The sequence below is a fragment of the Erinaceus europaeus genome, chromosome 7 (assembly GCF_950295315.1).
Source record: "Erinaceus europaeus chromosome 7, mEriEur2.1, whole genome shotgun sequence".
Lineage (NCBI taxonomy): Eukaryota > Metazoa > Chordata > Mammalia > Eulipotyphla > Erinaceidae > Erinaceus > Erinaceus europaeus.
In genome coordinates, this window is record NC_080168.1 from 99,105,118 (window position 1) to 99,123,657 (window position 18,540).

The window sequence follows — 18,540 nt, forward strand, 5'->3', positions numbered from 1 at the left end:
AATTGAGCAGTGCTCTGGTAAAAAGAAATAAGAGGAAAGGAAGAAAGAAAGAAAGGAAGGAAGGAAGGAAGGAAGGAAGGAAGGAAGGAAGGAAGGAAGGAAGGAAGGAAGAAGGAAGAAAGAAAGAAAGAAAGAGGACGCAAATTAGCTTTGTAATTTGTTCGTATTGCACATTAAAATAAATTCAGCCTATTTAATTAGTGTCAAGAATGAAATTTGCCGGTAATACTCATTTAGAAGTAAATGCTCCTTTCATTCACCCAATGAATTTATTTATAACGAGTCACTACACACTTTAATTTGGAAGGAATGCATACTTTTAATGAAACACTCAGAGTATTTAATTAATCATTTACAACAAGCCATAAAAGACATGAAAAAACCATCTCTCCACTTAAAGGACTATTTCCTAGTATAACAAACTTTTCCATTCCTACTCAAAGCAAGCTGAAGTGATTTCTGTTACAGTATTTCATATTTGTCACTTGGTAATTTCACCATCTCCTCATTCTTAATTTCTCCCCTCTCCCTGTTTTTTTTTTTTCTTCTCTTTTGCGCTCAATCAATTAAACTAAATCAAAGGCTCTTAAAGTGATCTTGGTGTCTCTCAGCGTCTCTCCCCCAGTTCTGCTTTATCTAATGTCATAACATCATTCACATACACTTCTAAACATTCTCAGAAGTATTCTTTTAGATTTCATTTTTATAGATTTATTGAAAATGATAACATTTTTCCAAATTGTCTTTTTTTCACAGCTCTTTTGCACATAGACTTCTAAGCTGTTTACTAATGTCCCGTCTCCTTTGGATAAGCTATATTCCTTGAGTCAAGTTAAGAGACATGTTCGTTGTCCAAAATAACTCTTCTTTGTCCCTAGCCCACACACACAAAAGATGATACAAGTCATTTTCCTACAACCTAGGGTTTTTTTTCTTGTTTTTTAAATTTCTATTTATACTTTTTTATTTTCCCTTTTGTTGCCCCTTTTTTTATTGTTGTAGTAGTTATTGATGTCGTTGTTGGATAGGACAGAGAGAAATGGAGAGAGAAGGGGAAGACAGAGGGGGGAGAGAAAGATAGACAGACCTGCTTCACCGCCTGTGAAACTACGCCCCTGCAGGTGGGGAGCTGGGGGCTGGAACCGGGATCCTAGCAGGTCCTTGAGCTTTGTGCCACATGCGCTTAACTCACTGAGCTACCTCCCGACACTCACAAACTTGGTTTTAATCTGCTAGTTTAGAACAGTTCCATTTGGGGGGCCGGGCAGTAGCACCCTGGGTTAGTGCACATGACATGAAGTGCAACGACTGGCATAAGGATCCCAGTTCGAGCCCCGGCTCCCCACCTGCAGGGGAGTAGCTTCACAGGCGGTGAAGCAAGTCTGCAGTCTCCTCCTCTCTCGATTTTTCTCTGTCCTATCCAACAACAACACAGCAACAATAATAAGGGCAACAAAAGGGAAAAAACAGCCTCCAGGAGCAGTGGATTCATACTGAGCTCCATAAAGGGAAAAAATAGCCTCCAGGAGCAGTGGATTCGTACTGAGCTCCATCAATAACCCTGGAGGCAAAAAAAAAAAAAAGTTCCATTTGGGAATAATTCCATTTTTCTTTAAATCAAAGACAAAGGAAATGCACTTCAAATTTCTGACAGTGACCATTCATTCCACAATTACTTGCTGCTTATTGATCATCTGTTATAAGATAGGTACTGTCTTAAGTGGAGTTATATTTCCTGTTAGAGAAATCATCATTAAAATTTTCGATAAGATGCAGTCAGTTCTATGTCAAAAGTTTATATTAAAATTGCACATGGAAACAAAAGTTAAAATAATCTGTAGAATGTGAAGAAAGACTCATTCAGGATTTTTTCTTTTTTTTTAAATGTTTTAAACATTTTAAAAATATTTATTTATTTATTTATTTTCCCTTTTGTCGCCCTTGTTTAACATTGTTGTGGTTATTGATGTCATTGTTGTTGGATAGGACAGAGAGAAAAACAGACACCTGCAGACCTGCTTCACTGCTTGTGAAGTGACTCCCCTGCAAGTGGGGAGCCAGGGCCTCGAACTGGAATCCTTAAGCCGGTCCTTGCACTTTGCGCCACCTGCGCTTAACCTGCTGTGCCACTGCCCAACTCCCCTCATTCCGGTTTTTATGGAGAAATTTTAAAAAATAAACAGAGCTTCCAGCATTGAGGTTATAATAGGTGATTTAGAATTTGTGCCTGTAGAATGAAGTGGTCACCTTATTGAGCACACATACTACAGTGCTCAAGGACCTGAGTTCAAGTCCCTGCTCCCCATCTGCAGGGGGAAGGCTTCACTGTGAAGCTGTACTGCAGATATCTGTCTCTCTCCCTATATCCCCCTTTCCTCTCAATTTTTGTCTGTCTCCATCCAATAAGTAAATAAATCTTTCTTTAAAAAAAATTGTGCCCGCATAACAATTATATAGTATAGACTTTATGAGAGGAATGTTATAGCTGTGCTATATAGTTGCTTTCAGATGGAGAGGTGAGAGCAATCTTCCAGGAGGAGGTGGCACTAGAGGTCAGCCTGGAGGGGCAAGTAGAGCAAAGATGCAGGAGGACTGGGAGGGGGAAAGAAAAAACGAGAATGTGAGTCTTGATGAAGGTAAGATAGCACATGACGGTCTCCTTTTTTAAGCAGACATCAGATACTATAATGTTGCCTTTTGCTTTTTTAAAACTTTGCTCTACTACTAAATAGGCATGACCTAATCAGCCCTTGGTCTCTCCCCTTTGACTTTCTCATCTGGTACTAATTGGAAGAAAACTTTCCTTAGAGATAGAGCTTTCTTTTGGTCCTTCTTAATAGCTAGGGATTAAACAGGGGAATGACACCATCTGAGTGACGTGCTCATTTTCTCACATAAACGTGCATCTCACATTGTTTATCATGATGAAACAGCAAATGCACCAGGCAGGAATTCAGTTTTACAGAGTAGTCCCTATGCTCTTGGTCTTCACTCCCTGGGGGAGGGGGGCATAACACACTAATATAGATAGCTGCGGTGCTGATTACAATTCCCACTAGCCAGCCACATGTGGCTCCTTAAATTTAAACTAATGAAAATCCAGGACCAGCAACATAATTCACCTGAATAATGTGACTGCTTTGTCATGTGCGTGACTCAGGTTTGAGTCTGACCTCCACTGCATTGGGGGAAGCCTTGGTTCCATGGTCTCTTGCCTTTTCCCCTTTCCCCTATCTATCTATCTATCTATCTACCTATCTATCTATCATCTATCTACCTATCTATCTATCTATCTATCTATCTATCTATCTGGAAAAGTCAGCCCAGAGCAGTGGAGCCCCAGTGGTGACAGAAAAGAAAAAGTAACAAAAGAAAAATCCAATATAATTAACGCCCAGTTCCGTAGCCTCACAAGTCATGTCTCAAGCCTAGGGATCTACCTCAGTGGAAATGTAGATGTACGGCACGTCTAACTTCAGAAAAGTCCCATCCAGCAGCACTGTAATAAAATCTTACCACTTGGTGATTTCAGACAGATTATTCTATACCTCAGTTTCCTCGTCCCTAAATGGAATAATAAATAGCTCCTATATCAAAGGAATCTGATGAGAATGAAATGACCTAACAATTGTAAAGAGCTCCACACAATGGATTGCACAGTAAGCCCTCTATAAATGTCTTTCCATTTGCATATCTGAAATACGACAGACAGCCAAGTGCAAATAACATCCAACATGAGCCGTACAAGGGTGAAGTGATCAATGCCTCTGTTTTCCCACCAGCTGAGGCTCTCTTCCTACCTCTTCCCTTGGCCTCGACTTGTGTTTGTTTTGTTCAGCTGGGGAGACCACCAAGCAGGAGCTCTTCTCTATTGCACAGTGAGTGCTTGATAAATATTTATACTAGAAATAATAATGATGTATATGGAAAAGAATCGCTCCATCATCCTGGAATCGCAGCCACTGCCAAAAAGTAGATGACTTCAAGCAACTCGGCTGTGCTCCATGGCAGATTAGGAGAGGAAGTGAAAAACTCAACTTGTTTGGGAATTTATGATGAGAAATAGTTGTGGTAACCAAAGTCTCTTGGATTCCACCCAGACTGGTAATCCAACTTGGATATATTTTGGGTGTTTTATCATAATTTTTTTTTTAAAGTCTCTGCCTGAGATACTAAAAGTGTATGTGTTGCTGAATGGAATTCTTCCTCACTTTGTATCACATGGGGTTGATGGGCAGATTGTAAAGAGAGAAGCTGATGTCACTAGGGTATGTACCCAAACTACAGACATTAATTTCTCCTAGTGTGGGAAATGTTTGTACCTGTGCAGAATATATTATGTGTCAATGACAAGCATGACCCACATTATCAAATACTAGATGCCTTTTCCCATGCAATCTCGAAGCCAAGTTTGCTTTCTGTGTCACCTCTTACTGTCAGATTCTTATACTTCTCAAGCCTTGTAAATCACCCTTGCATCCAGGGCCCCTTCTATGGTCATCCCAGCTGGGCATTCTCATGTCCACTTCTGAAATCTTTGTGTCATGACCAACTGCCACCATACAGAATGTCTATGTGCTTGCATGTTTGTTTTTCCTGTTGATCTAATACATTAGCATCTTCTGCACCCAGCACAGTAGTTTAAACATTGCCTAATGTCTCAGGCTGCTGGTTGCCTACTCGAATATCTTTCTTCCCTTTTAGCTTAGACACAGAATCATGATCTTCAATTGGATCCTTCTTTCCTTTTTTTTTTTTATTATTTATTTATTTATTTGGGGAATTAATGTTTTACATTCAACAGTAAAAACAATAGTTTGTACATGCATAACATTTCCCAGTTTCCCATATAACAATACAACCCCCACTAGGTCCTCTGTCATCCTTCTTGGACCTGTATTCTCCCCACACGCCCACCCACTGCCACCCCAGAATCTTTTACTTTAGTGCCAATTCCATTTCAGGTTCTACTTGTGTTTTCTTTTCTGATCTTGTTTTTCAACTTCGGCCTGACAGTGAGATCATCCCATATTCATCCTTCTGTTTCTGACTTATTTCACTTAACATGAATTTTTCAAGGTCCATCCAAGATAAGCTGAAAACTATGAAGTCACCATGTTTTACAGCTGAGTAGTATTCCATTGTGTATATATACCACAACTTGCTCAGCCACTCATCTGTTGTTGGACACCTGGGTTGCTTCCAGGTTTTGGCTATTACAAATTGTGCTGCCAAGAACATATGTGTACACAGAACTTTTTGGATGGATGTGTTGGGTTCCTCAGAATATATCCCCAGGAGAGGAATTGCAGGATCATAGGGTAGGTCCATTTCTAGCCTTCTGAGAGTTCTCCAGACTGATCTCCACAGAAGCTGGACCAATTTACATTCCCACCAGCAGTGCAGGAGGGTTCCTTTGACCCCACAACCTCTCCAGCATTTGCTGCTGCTACATTTTCTGATGTATGACATTCTCACAGAGTGAGAATGTCTTTATTTGCATTCCTCTGACAATCAGAGACTTGGAGCATTTTTTCATGTGTTTCTTGGCCTTTGGGATCTCTTCTATGGTGAATATTCTGTCCATTTCCTACCCCCATTTTTTGATGGGGTTATTTATTGTCTTGTTGTTGAGTTTGGCAAGCTCTTTATATATGTTGGTTATTAAACTCTTGTCTTGTGTATGGCATGTAAAGATCTTCTCCCATTCTGTGAGGGGTCTTTCAGTTTGGGTAGTGGTTTCTTTTGCTGTGCAGAGCTTTTTAATTTGATGTAGTCCCATAGATTTATACTTGCCTTAGTCTTCTTTGTTATTGGATTCGTTTCATTGAAGATGTCTTTAAAATGTATGCCAGAAAAGAGTTCTGCCAATATTTTCCTTTAAGTATCTGATAGCTTGTCGTCTAACCTCCAAGTCCTTGATCCACTTGGAATTCACTTTTGTATTTGGTGAAATACAGTGGTTCAGTTTCATTCTTTCGCATGTTTCAACCCATTGTTCCCAACATCATTTGTTGAAGAGACTCTACTTTCCCCATTTAATAGTCTGGGCCCCTTTGTCAAAGATTAGATGTCCATAGGTGTGTGGGGGGGTCACTTCTGGGCTCTCAATTCTATTCCACTGGTCAGTGTGTCTATTCATGTTCCAGTACCAAGCAGTTTTGATGACAATGGCCCTATAATACAGTTTGAGATCTGGGAGTGTGATGCCTCTGGTTCTGTTCTTTCTCAAGATTGTTTTGGCAATTCTAGGTCTTTTCTGGTTCCATATAAACATTTGTAGCATTTGTTCTATTCTCCTAAAAAATGTGGTTGGGATCTTGATGGGGATAGCATTAAATTTGTAGATGGCTCTGGGTAGTATATTCATTTTGATGATGTTAATTCTTCCAACCCATGAACATGGAATATCTTTCCACTTCTTTGTGTCTTTTTCAATTTCCTTGAGTAGTGACTCATAATTTTCAGTATACAAGCCTTTCACTTTGGTTAGGTTTAATCCTAGATATTTTATTGTTTTTGTTGCTATAGTAAAAGGAATTGATTTCTGGATTTCAGTTTCTTCTAACTTAGTGTTTGCATAGAGGAATGCCACTGACTTTTGAATGTTAATTTTGTAGCCTGACACCTTACTGTATTGCCTGATGATTTCCAAACGCTTCTTGCTGGATTCCTTAGTTTTTCTATGTATACTATCATGTCATCTGCAAATAGGGAGAGTTTGACTTCGTCTCTTCCAATCTACATCCCTTTAATTCCTTGCTCCTGCCTGATTGCTAAGAACTTCCAACACTATGTTGAATAGTAATGGTAACAGTGGGCAGACCTGTCTAGTACCTGATCTGAGTGGAAATGCTTCCAGTTTTTCACCATTGAGTATGATGTTGGCTGTAGGTTTGCTGTCTATAGACTCCACTATCTTCAGGAATTTTCCATCTATTCCCACTTTTTGTAGTGTTTTGATCATAAAGGGATGTTGTATTTTGTCAAAGGCTTTCTCTGCATCTATTGATATGACCATGTGGTTTTGGGTCTTGCTTTTGTTGATGTGGTGGAACACATTGATTGATTTACATATATTAAACCAACCTTGCATGCCTGGAATAAACCCCACTTGGTCATGATGAACAAACTTTTTAATATACTGCTGTATCCGGTTGGCTAGAATTTTGTTCAATATTTTAACATCTGTGTTCATCAGAGAGATTGGTCTGTAGTTTTCTTTTTTGGTTGTGTCCCTGTCTGCTTTTGGTATCAGAGTGATGTTGGCTTCATAGAAGCTGTAAGGGAGTATTACAGTGTCTTCAATCTTCTGGAAGACTTTTAAAAGTAGACGTATTAGTTCTTCTTTGAAGTTTTTGTAGAATTCATTTGTAAAACCATCTGGTCCAGGACTTTTATTTTTGGGAACATTTTTGATAACTCTTTCAATTTCATTAGCTGTGATAGACCTGTTCGTGTTATCCGCTTCCTCTTTACTTAGTTTTGGAAGTTGGTAGGTATCTAGGAAATAGTCCATTTCTTCCAGGTTCTCTAGCTTGGTGGCATATAGTTGTTCATAGAAGCCTCGCATGATATGTTGAATTTCTGCATTGTCTGTTGTGATATCTCCTCTTTCATTTAGTATCTGATTTATTTGGGTCTCCCTTTTTTGTTTTGTGAGTCTGGCTAAATGTTTGTCGATTTTGTTCACTCTTTTGAAGAACCAACATTTACTTTCGTTGATCTTTTGTATGGTTTTCTCATTCTCAATGTTATTTATTTCTGCCCTAACTTTAGTGATTTCTGTCCTTCTGGTTGCTTTAGGGTTCCTTTGTTCTTCTTCTTCTTTTTTAATTAATGAAAAATCAGAGTTAAAAATAACTCTTTTTCAGACCACATATATCATGGCTTGAGCTCTGGCAATTGCATCAGATCATGTAATATTGGCTAAATGCTAAGGTTAGAGCCTTAGCAACATCATAAAGCTTAGTTAGCAAAGTCTGAGTACTGTCACCACTCTAGTCCAGGACTGTTGACTGGAGATTCCTTCTACATGAGAGAGAGATACATACCCTTCTATCTTGTCTTGGCCACCATTTTGATGGTATTTCCAAACACGTATGGTTGAAGTTCATCCAATCTGGGGCATACATCCAACTGTTATTTTTTTTATTAATTTGCTAATAGTTACTGTTGTTGAGCCAGATGTTGTTGTGCGCGGGCCGCGGAGAAGAGAGAGGGGGTCTGGAGCGAAGAGGAAACACAAATCTTTATTTGCGCTGGCACCTCAGAGATGGGTGCTAGAGAAGCAGGTTGGGCCACATGGAGGTAGCGAAAATGGCTGCCTCACGCAGTAACCTTTCCTGCGTCTGAACACTGGAGTGAAGCGCTGGCAAGAGAGTGAGGTGCGGAAAACGAAGGGTTTTTATAGGAGTAGCTTTCGCGAGAATGGGAAGGGGGAGGAGTAACCATAGCACTCCAGGATAGGATGATAACTCTCATGAGAATGGGAGGGGGGAGGAGTGACCAAAGCTCTCCAGATATCTCGGGGATCTAGACAATGCCCTGAGGGCACAACATGGCTGAACAGGAACTCCGAGAATGTCCCAACTCTCGCAGGAACTAGCAGTAGCCTGAGGGGACAACATGGCAGATGTGACTGCATCTGCACAATTTCCCAGCAAGTTACTATATGACTGCACCTACTTTCTGTTTTGTAGTAATTTATATTTTTAATCATTTGTTTGAATTAATGAAACTTATTTCAGTAAAAGTTTAGGTCCATAGCAACATTGAGCAGAAAACCCAGTGTTTCCATATAACCTTCCTCTCCCTCACCAAGAACAGCATCCCACACTGGTGTGCTATAGTCAGTGAAGTAGCATTGATGCATCTCATCAATGAAAGTCCACAGTTTCTATAATGTTTCATACATTCATATTTGTTTATACATTAGTCACTGTATTCTATAGATTTTGACAACAGTATGATGACATATATCCATCCATCCACATAGGAGTTTTACTGCTTTAAAAAACAAGTTGCTGTGCTCTCATTAATCTTTCCTTCCCTTTCCCAAGTCCCTGACAACCAGTAATCTTTTCACTGTGTCCATAATATTACCTTTTCCAAAAATCTCGTCTATTTAGACATGTAGCCTTTTCAGATTGACTTCTTTTATGTAGTAATATCCCTAAAAACTTCTTCCATGTCTTTTTTCTTTTCTTTCTTTCTTTCTTTCTTTTTTTTTTTTTTTTACAGAGCACTGTTCAGTTCTAGCTAATGGGCCTTTAAACCTGGGACTTTAAAGCCTGAACCTGGGACTTTAAAGCCTCAGGCATGAGTCTCTTTGCATAACCATTATACTATCTACCCCTGCCCTCTCCATGTCTTTTCATTTCTTCATGAAGCATACCATGGTCTGTTTTGTTTTGCTTTTTTGTCTCTTTAACTTTTTCCTTTTTTTTTTTCTTTCTTTTTTCTTTAGATAGCAATAGAGAGTTAGAGAAGTGAAGTGAAAAAAGCCACAAGGGTCTCTCTCTGCCAAAGTGGGTCTGCCAACATGTGAGTAAAAAGGCTCTCACATTCTCTTTTTCTTTCTCCCTCCCCACCTCCCCTGGTGTACTCCAAACATGTGGATGCTCTCAATTTTCCTGAATAGAGTTTAAAACCCCTGAAAAAAAGAAAGAAAGAAAGAAGGCTGCCAGGAACATATCAAGCTGGCCAGAGCCACACTTGTTTATTTTCAGGCAAATCTCTCTTTATCTAAGCAACAAAAGCAAAAAAAGTCATAGACAAAACACAATAAAAACACATAACAGGGGTCTGAGTGGTGGTGCACCAGGTTAAGTGCACATAGTATGAAGCACAAAGACCCACACAAGGATTCCAGTCCAGCTCCCCACCTGCAGGGGGTTTGCTTTACAAGCATTGAAGCAGTTCTGCAGGTGTCTATCTATCTTCCTCTCTCAATTTCTCTCTGTCCTATACAAAAAAAAAAAAAAGGCCACTGAAGCAGTAGATTTGTAATGCAGGCACCAAGCTCCATCGATAACCCTGGTGGCAATAAATAAATAAATATAACAACCATATAACACAAATCATGTTAAGATCCCACATAATAAACCACTTCTAGAGCACCCAGCAGACTTTCATAGCTGAAAAAAAAAACTTTTTTTCTGGCAGTATATTATTTCCTCTAACACATCTCAGATGTGAAAGCTAAAATTTTGTCCTCCAGAAGAAACAAATTTCCTACACATTATTTTCAATACTAAAGTCTGAATGTGCTGGCTGCATATCAACTCTGATTCTGTGCTTTGAGTTCAAAACAGCATTACTATTGATCAACAAGATGATAACTGTAATTTTTTAAAACTTTATTTACTTATTGGGTAGAGACAGCGAGAAATCAAGAGATGGGTGGGGAGAGAGTGAGGGAGAGAGACAGAAAGACACCTGCAGCCCTGCTTCATTACTTGTGAAGCTCTCCCCCTGAAGTTGGGGCCTGGTGGGTTGAATCCGGGTCCTTGTGCATTATAGTATGTACATTTAACCAGGTGTGCCACCACCTGGCCCCCAGTTTGTTTTTCTTTTTATAGAGACAGAGAAGTTGAGAGAGAAGGGAGAAATAGAAAGAAGGAAGAGAGGGGGTGGGATGGGGTAGATAATATAATGGTTATGCAAAGAAAATCTCATGCCTGAGGTTCTGAAGTCCCAGGTTCAGTCCTTCTGAACGACCAAAAGCCAGAGCTGATCAGTGCTCTGGTAAAAAAAAGAAGAAGGAGGAGGAGGAAGAGGAGGAGGAGGAGGAGGAGAAGAAGGAGAAGGAGAAGGAGAAGGAGAAGGAGAAGGAGAAGGAGAAGGAGAAGGAGAAGGAGAAGGAGAAGAAGGAGGAGGAGGAGGAGGAGGAGGAGGAGAGTAAGAAGGAGGAGGAAGAAGAAATCCGTAGCACTGCTTCATCACTTGTGAAGCTTTCCCCCTGCAACTGGGGACTAGGGACTTGAACCAGAGTCCTTGTGCATTATAATGTGTGTGCTCAACCAGGTGTGCTGCCAATGGACACTTCAACTATAACTTTTTTAAATATTTGTTTTAAAATAAGTTAAGTCACAAAGTATGATATGTGGGAGTCGGGTGCTAGTGCAGCGGGTTAAGCGCACATGGCACAAAGCACAAGGACAGGAGTAAGGATTCCAGTTCGAGCCCCCGGCTCCCCACCTGCAGGTGAGTCGCTTCACAAACAGTGAAGCAGGTCTGCAGGTGTCTATCTTTCTCTTCCCCTCTCTGTCTTTCCCTCCTCTCTTCATTTCTCTCCTATCCTACAACGACGACATCAATAACAACAATAAAAAAAAAACCAAGGACAACAAAAGGGAATAAATAAATAATAAATAATTTAAAAAAGCAAAAAAAATAAAGTATGATGTGCATTGTAAGCAATATAAGCTTATGGATTAGAGACTTCAAAAGAGAAATCAGAACAGGAACTTTTGAAATAAGCCACAACAAAATGTGAATGGCTGTGTTCCCACGGAATGGAATTTCTCCCATTCCTATTGTTGTACCATTTTCAGTAATCATTGTTTGGGTTTTTTAGTTTAGGATATTCAAGTAGATGATATATCAGCCTGGGAAGTCACTTAGCTACTAATGTGAAAAATGTGTGATGATGGTGTTGGGGATGTGGAGGCATTGAATTCTTCTGGAGAATAACTAAATTTCTTCCTATTTGATATAGTATGCTCTAACATTCCATACACATAACTGTTGGCATTGCTCCTGGTCAGCTAGTTGGGTTTCTTTTACCATACTGTAAAAAAAAGCACCAATAATTACAAAAACAGAAAATTACAAAATAGTAAAGTGAATAATGCTCTCCAAAATCAAGGTAAACAAACAAAAAGGTTGCAGCAAGTCAGAAGAAATATTGTGTGAATTAGAGAATCAAAATTCTCCTTTTCTTTCTTGTGCTGAATTGTAACATCAGTGGCTGTTACTTCCTGTCACAAGAATGGATGCTATAATACTTCTGACAGGTCATAAGATCTGTGTCCTGGGGGGGCAAGCGGTATCACACTGGGTTAAGTGTGCATAGTGCTCAAGGACCAGTGCAAGGATACTTGTTCAAGCCCCGGCTCCCCACCTGCGGGGGGGGGGGGGTCACTTTACAAGTGGTGAAGCTGGTCTGCAAGTGTCTTTCTCTCCCCCTCTCTATCTTCCCATCCTCTCTCAATTTCTCTCTGTCCTGTCCATCAACAACAATAACAACAACAATGGAAAAAAGAAAGGATGGTCAGGAGCCATGGATTCATTGTGCAGGCACCAAGCCATAGCAATAATCCTAGAGACAAAAAAAAAAAAAAAAAAAAATCTGTGTCCTAACATTGTAATAACCGCAGCTGATGAAAAGATGGGGACCTCTTAGCCAGAGCATTGATATAGAAGTGGAGGCAAGAGAGAAAGTGACTTATTATCAAAAGCACAGACCTGTTAAAGAATTAAGTAGGGCTGCATCAAAATTAATTCACAGATGATCCTGCTAAGATTCCTCTGAAATCTGTTAGCAATTTGGGCATAAGATGGAGCCAGATTTGAGGTTCCTTGTGGATGCCACCAGGGGCCCAGAAGCCTTCTTCTGCAATGAGTGAGAACTTCTCAGGATTCTTGGGCAGAAATGGCTCCTCTCTCCTGTCCAAATGGAAGCAGAAGGGAAGTCTTCCAGCACAGACAGCCTGCCTCCACTTGCCCAGATGATAGTCTCCCAAATCAGTGGCATAGTGATTCATATTCCCTTGATACTAACTGAATGGTATGCTGGTATTGTAATGTGGATCACCCCTGCAATGAAATCACATGGCAATTTCATGCAATGAGTTGTAAAGTGAAATCTGTCCACATAAAAGTGTCAGTTGGCCCACTTGAGATCTAACCCGACATAAAATGTGTTCAGGACTTCAGGCTCTGCCAGCATTAGCTAGCACATTCTCAGGCCACAGTCAAGCAACTGTTAGGTTTTCTACTTTTCACCAGGAAGCATAAAGCAAACTATATTTGTGAATGTCAGAGATGCAAGACAATCAGAGGTCACAGGCTATCTGTTTCTTCATGGTTCTGTGCTCGGTTAGAACACACGGCTATCATTTCACCAGATGCATTTAATGAGACAATTTTAGGTTGTAATGAAACAGCTATCTACAAGTGGTGTCAACCAGAAATCAACAGATTAACAAAAACAAAACAACAATAACAAACATGGGCCAAACAATATCAGCACAACTTCAAAATCTTTCTGACCTCCTACTTTGTAAATCCTACCACAGTGCTTTTGACTCTCAAGTTTGTCATTTCATAGCTGCAATCCAGCTGCCACAATTCTGGCATTATATTTACTCTGCTTTTTAATGTTTTAAATATTTATATATATCTAGATAAATAACATTTGTTCATTTATTGGACAGAGATAGCCAGAAATCAAGAGGGAAGAGGATGATAGAGAGGGAGAGAGACAGAGAAACACCTGCAACACTGCTTCAACAATTGCAAAGCTTTCCCCCTGCAGGTGGGGACTGGGGGTTCACACCTGGGTCCTTACACATTGTAATTTATACACTCAACCACGTGCTTCACCACCCACCTCCCCACATTATATTTATTTATACTTAGACCTATATCATAAAGCAGAAAAAGGGGTATCAGGAAAATTAAGGGAAAAAAAAAGATTTTCCAAATATCTATCCTCTTATCAAAAGGGCAACAGTTTCCAAAATGTCCTATCCCTAGGAATGACTCAGTAGGGATAGTGTAGGGATAGCTTGGTGTAAGACTGGAATACAGAACGAATATCTGAACATTTTAGTTTATCATGGGAAGTGTATTCTTCCAAGGAAGAGAAGGAGAACGGAGTTGTATAAACTTCAGTCTTTGCTATTGCCATTAAGTGCAAAAAAGATTGATGGAGGTCAAGAGGAAAAAACCTTCCTGACACAAATGTAATGTATGGGTTTTATTAGGATGTAGGTTTATCCATACCCTTGAGAAAAGATTCAACGTATGTTCTACAATGGGAAAAACTCACTGATCTGGTTGGTTCTGTCTCAACACAGACTATCATAATATGAAGTGATCAATACATTACAATCCACGACTATCTTTATATACTGCATGACAGGATTTGCTATTCTTTTTCTTGACCAACTCTCACAGTTCTGCTTTTTTAATTCTTCTGGTCCCAGATGGGACTCACACCATAAAACTTAGTTCTCATTCATTCCCTGGGGCCCAAATATTTTTCACTGACTAACTGGAGTTGAATATTTTCACAAAATTTCCCATAGAAAGATGAATAGTGAGAACCCACCCAGCTCAATAAAATCTGCCATCTCCTTTTCCAGGACCTTCAGTCATCACCAAGCTCAGAATACTGTGGCTGAAAAACACATTTTATTTTTCTGCTCAAAATGCAAGGAGCATTTAAAATAGCTGTTACTTCAAGACTGGGTTCATCCTCACTCAAGAGTCTCAATAAGTTAAGATGACCTTACCTTACTTACCTCTGGCTCTTTTTCATTTGCTTGAACAATGTGTTGGTGGAGAATTTTAAAATTCTTCCCATGCTAGGAATGCAAATATTCTTAGTTCTCATAAAATGATCTTCCCTTAATAAAAGAACAGAGAGATCACCCACAAAACAAAATACTTAGCCCGGGTTCAACTTGAAGAATTGAAAATATTTGTGTTATCTTGGTTTTCAATAGGAGTTGCCCTGTGGGATCAAATCACTATTTGTCAGAGCGAATATCCCCACCTCCTGTTTAGCCAGAATCAGATGTACCAGAGAAAAGGAAAAGGAAAATAAAGAGGGAAAGTCAAGCCTATTGCACCTGGTCCATTGTGTAATATCCCACGCTGGACTGAGAGGTGGGAATTCTTGCTCGCTCCTCCTTTCACATGTGATCAATTTACATCCTGGAACATGAAACTTCATTTTCTTGTGTCTTTTTTGTTGTTGTTGTTGTTGTTGTTGTTATAGTGAACATAGCTTTCAGTGCTAGTTACACTCACAAAATTGTCTAATCCTTCTTCAAATCTTACTCTCTTGTCTTAACAGCCCCCAGTGGTAGCAGATGTCACAGGCTGACTTGCTGGCTGCATTGAATAGAAGTTGGATGATTTGTGTCTCTTTTCCTCCTGTTTGGATACTTGCTATCTGTACTGTGAAAGACATTTGCTATCTTCGAACTGTAGTGAATCTGCTGTCTTCTTATCTGGAATAAGTTAAACAATAATAATTCTTCTTCTAGCATTTGCCAACAACAATAATAATAATAAGCATTAAAAATGTCCCCTGTAAGTCCCCTTGATTTTTGGGTAAATGGGTTTGAGAGTTTTGCGCACACCCCCCCTACCCCCTGACTGTCTCCCACTCACAAGCTGAGAACTGTGGTCTGTGAGGAAGTGAGCAAAGTGAAGTAGAAGCCAGATGCAATAAGCAAAATAGAAAGTTATTGAGATCAGCCTTGCCTAGGGTCTGTTTCAGCATAGTCTACTTCTTTTTTTTTTTGTTTTTTTAATTTTTTATTTAGAAAAAGGAAACATCGGGGTAGTCGGCCAGTAGCACAGCGGGTAAAGCGCACGTGGCACAAAGCGCAAGGACCAGCTTAAGGGTCCCGGTTCGAGCCCCGGCACCCCACCTGCAGGAGAGTCGCTTCACAGGCGGTAAGCAGGTCTGCAAGTGTTATTTTTCTCTCCCCCTCTCTGTCTTCTCCTCTTCTCTCCATTTCTCTCTGTCCTATACAATAACGACATCAATAACAACAACAATAACTACAACAACAATAAAAACAAGGGCAACAAAAAGAAAATAAATATTTTAAAAAATACTTAAAAAAAAAAAAGGAAACATTGACAAAACCATAGGATAAGAGAGGTAAATCTTCGCACAGTTCCCACCACCAGACCTCCATATACCATCCCCTCCACTGATAGCTTTCCTACTCTTTAACCCTCTGGGAGTATGGACCCAAGATCATTGTGGATGCAGAAGGTGGAAGGTCTGGCTTCTGTAATTGCTTCCTCGCTGAACATGGGCCTTGACAGATCGATCCATACTCCCATCCTGTCTCTCTCTCTTTCCCTAGTGGGGAAGGACTCTGGGGAAGTGGAGCTCCAAGGCACATTGGTGGGGTTGTGTGTCTAGGGAAATCTGGTCACATCCTGCTAGCACCTGGAACCTGGTGGCTGAAAAGAGAGTTAATATACAAAGCCAAACAAACTGTTGGACAATTATGGACCTAACAGCTGGAATAGTGCAGGTGAGGCATTGGGGGGTCCTCCATTTTGTAGATAGCTAGTAGGCATATTTTAGTTATATTTCAAAGGGCCTGTAGCTATACTAGTGGGGTTTTTTTTTTTTTTTGCCTGAACCTGAAATCTGATATGCAGGTGAATCCTAATTATTGTCTGATGAGATGATGTTATGGCTGGGAAAAGGACTAGAAAGCTGGATCAAGGAAGAGAGTAGCTCCCTAATATGGAAATAGGTATAAATATTACTGTAAATCCCATCAACTTAATGTGATATGGGGCCCATAATTAGCTTAGGAGCCTGTGTGACCTCTGCATCCCTCTAGATCTGAGCTCACATTCTGTGGTCATGAATAGGAACATTCCATGCTGCCCCAGTATCGACCCATCTTCCTCAGGTGTAGCATAGAGTATGTTGTTCATCCTCCCTTTGGAAGATGGAACATTCTCTACCATTGTTGATCCAGGTTGAGGGCAAGGTCCTATGGGGCCCCACAAAGGGGTCTACTTTGTTGTCCCTGATAGAGATGACTAGAAACAATGGAGAGAGGGATTTATTTGAGGTCTAGGCCCATCAAGTCTGTTTGGGAGACTCAGGACTCCCCGATTAGGGCCCCAAGCATATTCTACCTCTAATGACTACTCTGCCGTAGAGGAGTTCTATAACCAGGATCCAGGCACATGCTGCATACCACACACTTGTGGACTTCCAAAGTATATGTTTAAGACTCTAGGAGCTTTGTAAAAATTGAAAACTCCTGGTTTAACCCAATGTTTCTCAAACCCATTTATCCTTGGAACTATATTTGTTGGAAGACATTAACTTTTCGTGCAGCCAACGTTTGAGAAGTGGGTAGAAAAACTTCTTTTGTCTAAGTAGTTTTTAATCATTAGTTCCTGTTCTGAACTAAGTCCTATTTATGCCTAAAGGCCAAGAGTCGGTATACAATAAACCAAAGAATAGGGGCTGAGGGGACAGCATAATGGCTATGCAAACAGACTCTCATGCCTGAGGCTCCTAAGTCCCAGGTTCAATCCCCCGCACCACCATAAGCCAGAGCTGAGCAGTGCTCTGGTGTTTCTCTCTCTCTCTGCATCTCTCTCAATAAAATAAAATAAATAAAATAAAAAAATACTTTAAAAAACAATAAATGAAAGAGTAGTGTTCTTTCTTTATTTTAAAATATTTTATTGTTTATTAATGAGAGGGATAAGAGGAGAAAGAAAGAACCAGACATCACTCTGGTACATGTGCTTCTGGGGATCAAAAACAGGACCTCATGCTTGAGAGTCCAATGCTTTATCAACTGTACCACCTCCCAGACCACAAGAGTAGTGTTCTTGAAGTTAGAAAATCTTGGATTTAATTTAAGGCAAAGGATCAAGTTTAGTTTCTTATAGCATGACACAAAGGTATAAATATTCCTATCCATCAAGATTTTTCAGAAAACTATGCAAAAGTACAGAGAAGAGGATCTTATGAAAAAGTAAAACATTAGACAACTTTTTTCCCCATTAAATTCTATTTATTTGGCATTTTGAATATTTTATCTGGAATTCTTTGCTACTTATATAATTTTCTGTATTGGTTGAGAGAAGGTTATTGTAGAAACAAACAATCCTCAAACCTCAATGTATTTATTGTTTTATCTTTCCACGGACACTATTTAATCTAGAAGTTTCTGCTCAGATAGTTCTCTTGGGTAGTTCTCCTCTAAGCAGAAGCTTGGGAACCTAGGTCCTTTTTTGCAACTCTATCATATTGTAATTTCAAGATCACCCCCTCTTATGGATCAATATGGTAGAGTTGCAAGAGAGAGAAAGGACCTGGGTCAGTGGAGAAGCAATTACGAAAAGCAGACCTCCCACTTTCTGCACCCCATAAAGATCTTTGGTCCATACTCCCAGAGGGATAAGAATAGGGAGACTTCCGACGGAGAGGAGGGGATGTGGAACTCTGGTGGCGGGAATTGTATGGCATTGTACCCCTCTTATACCACAATCTTGTCAATCATTATTAAATTACCAATACAATAAAAATAATTTTTTAAAAAATCACCCCCACACTTTCTAAACAGCACTACCACACTTCTCCCATTTTGTTGGTCAGAACTAGTCATGTGACCCCCTCTGAGTACAATAGCCTTGGAAATGTGGCATTTCTGTGTCGTGGGGAAAGATGAGAAAGCTGCATACATTGATAGCATAATGTCAGGCACAAGGCATCATTTCCAATGGATCTACAACCCCATC

The 18,540-nt window shown here is 40.0% G+C and overlaps 1 long non-coding RNA gene across 1 annotated transcript; it reads left to right on the plus strand.

Annotated features, from left to right (window-relative positions):
• The first annotated feature begins 3,730 nt into the window (after window positions 1-3,730).
• On the plus strand, window positions 3,731-15,218 carry LOC132539302 (uncharacterized). The gene is made up of 2 exons (XR_009550558.1): window positions 3,731-3,878; window positions 15,092-15,218. It is a non-coding gene; the product is annotated as an uncharacterized LOC132539302 (long non-coding RNA).
• The last annotated feature ends 3,322 nt before the right edge of the window (window positions 15,219-18,540 follow it).